The sequence below is a fragment of the Hipposideros armiger genome, unplaced genomic scaffold (assembly GCF_001890085.2).
Source record: "Hipposideros armiger isolate ML-2016 unplaced genomic scaffold, ASM189008v1 scaffold_918, whole genome shotgun sequence".
Classification (NCBI taxonomy): domain Eukaryota; kingdom Metazoa; phylum Chordata; class Mammalia; order Chiroptera; family Hipposideridae; genus Hipposideros; species Hipposideros armiger.
Genome location: NW_017732268.1, coordinates 25,668 through 28,206, shown reverse-complemented (window position 1 = coordinate 28,206; position 2,539 = coordinate 25,668).

Below are 2,539 nucleotides of genomic sequence, written 5' to 3'. Positions count from 1 at the left end.
GTTTGCTAAGAGCAAGGAGACTGGTGTCAGAACCCACTGCTTCTGCTTTCACAGTACATCTAAGTGTGTCTGTGGGGTTCCTGAATTGTTAAGTCATGGAAACAAATGCATTTTATTTAACCGTGTATTTATCAAGCAGGCTTCCTGCTGAGCTAGGGCCAGAAACAAACAAACAAAAATCATTCTATTCACATAGTGAGTTCCCCCAGAGGCCAAGTTGCTTGGAATGTACAAGGTTCTCTCATGTTTGTAGAACTGGAGTTGAAGGATGTCACAGGAAACTGAGAGAGAGAAAGAAGTGACCAGGCCATCCCCATGAGCCACTGGTGATAAACTGGCCAGCACGACGCTGGATCTTGATTAGACCACTAGCCTCAGGTAAGGGTCTCCCAGCCCCCGTTTTCTTGGAGACAGAAGGGTTAAGCCATGACTCCTGACAGTAGCTAATCCCAACAGAAGGGCAGCACATTGAGAGTGGGGGAGGGCTAACCCCTTTCTAGGTCTGTGAGCTTGGGCAAGTCACTTAGCCTCCCTGAGCCCCAGTCCCCTCCTTTATGCAGCAGCACAGAAATACCACAGCTTGGTGGCAAAGCTTAAGTGAAAGCCCTCTGTTTAATGCGGAAGTCTGAAGACAGTGATCAGTGCTGTGGTCCAGGCCCATCGTGTCTGCCTTCAGGGAAACGGAGTTACTAGGTCAGGTAATTCCTCTGCTTAGAATCCACACTGGGGAGGCCAGCTGTAAAAAAGCAAAAGTTGTTTCCCACCTATAGTGGGTTGAATTACAGCCCCCAAGAAGATAGCCCAAATCCTAATCCTCAGTACCTGTGGATGTGCACTTATTTGGAAACAGAATCTTTGCAGATGTAATTAAGTGAAGGATCTTGAGATGAGATCATCCTGGGTTTAGGGTGGGCTCCAAATCCAATGACTGGTGTCCTTATAAGAGAAAGGAGAGGGAAATTTGAGACACAGAGGGGAGAGCCATGTGAAGACAGAGGCAGAGATTAGAGCAATGTGTCTGTCTACAGGCCAAGGAACTCCAAAGGTTGCCAGCAGCTACTAGAAGCCCGTCCAGAGGCCGGGAACAGGTTCTCCCTCAGACTTCCAGAAGGAACGAACCCTGCTACTAACCTTAATTTCAGACTTCTGTCCTCTAGAACTGTGAAAGAGTAGATTTCTGTTGTTTTAAGTCATTATGTTTGTGGTAATTTGTTACGGCAGTCCTAGGAAATGAGCACACCATTCATGTTGGCAAGCGGGGTTGCTAGTCTGCTGGGTCACCCCGGCTGTTCACCCTGGCCCATCTGTCCTTGGGGACGAGATTCTCCCATCGCTGTCAACACTTCGTTTGGCAGCTGTTGGTGCACGGCTGCTAAGTAGCAGCATCATATTTTGATTATGGTGCTCCCCTTCTCAGAGGCTAGTTCTGGAGAGCACTACATGTGAAAACAAGAGCTGAGAGCAGTGGTTCTCAAACATTGCTGCCTATTAAGATTACCTAGGAAGCGTCTAAAAACCCCATGGCTAGGCTGCTGCTCTTACCTATTAAACCAGAGTCTCCTGGGATGGGACCTGAGCATCAGTACGTTTTTGAAACTCCTCAGGTGATTTTAATATGCAATCAAATTGAAAGCCAGCGGCTTAGAGGTACTTCCTCCTTCCCCTGCAGCCAGAGTGAAGCTGGGAGGCTAGGAGACGCCCTGGCTAGGTTTGGAGTCTGGCTGCAAGGGTGCAGCCAGGTCCGGTGCCCCCATAGAAGTGGGTGAAGGGAGAGACAGAAACCGGGAACCTAAGGAGGCATGACCTCCCTATGGTCACGGCCTAAGGGTTCCATCTGGGGGCCCAGCAAGAGAGAGAGGCTAGAGCTGGGACCCCAAAGGCATGCGTGCAAAGTGCTGTTTCTGGTATTTTCCTTGCTTTATGAATTTGATCAAGTTGCCTAACTTCTCTTTGCTCTCTATTCCTTATGTATAAAGTGGGGATAATAAAAATACCTACCTCAAGGCAAAGCTGTGACAGATTAAAGGGGGAAATGTCTGTGAAGAGCCTGGCCCAGGTGCAGTGAATGGCAGACACTCATGAAGTGCTCACCGTCCTTCTGCGCCTGCCCAGCCATCTGTTGCCTCCTCACCCCTGAGTCTGAACCGGGTGGGAGAAGCAGGCAGGCACGCTTGTCCCTTTCTAGTGTCACCACCAGAGTTTGGGACCTGATACTCTAATCACATGATTTTTTACTATTAAAAGAGATCTTTAGCACTACCTTTTTGTGTTTGTTTATTCTTCTGAGATTTCTTTTAAATACACATACCTACCCCCCCTTTCTAAATATTGGCATCTTTTATACCTCTTTTCCCACTTGGCTTTTTTCACTTAACTATATATCTTGAGGAGGATGTCACAGCAGTATACAGAAATATTCTTTTTATCCCTCCCTTTATGGAGCTGCAGGACATTCCACTCTGTGTGTTCAACCAGGTGCCTATTGACAAACATTAGGGTTTTACTAGTCCTTTGCTATTACAGCAGTGCAACAATGAAC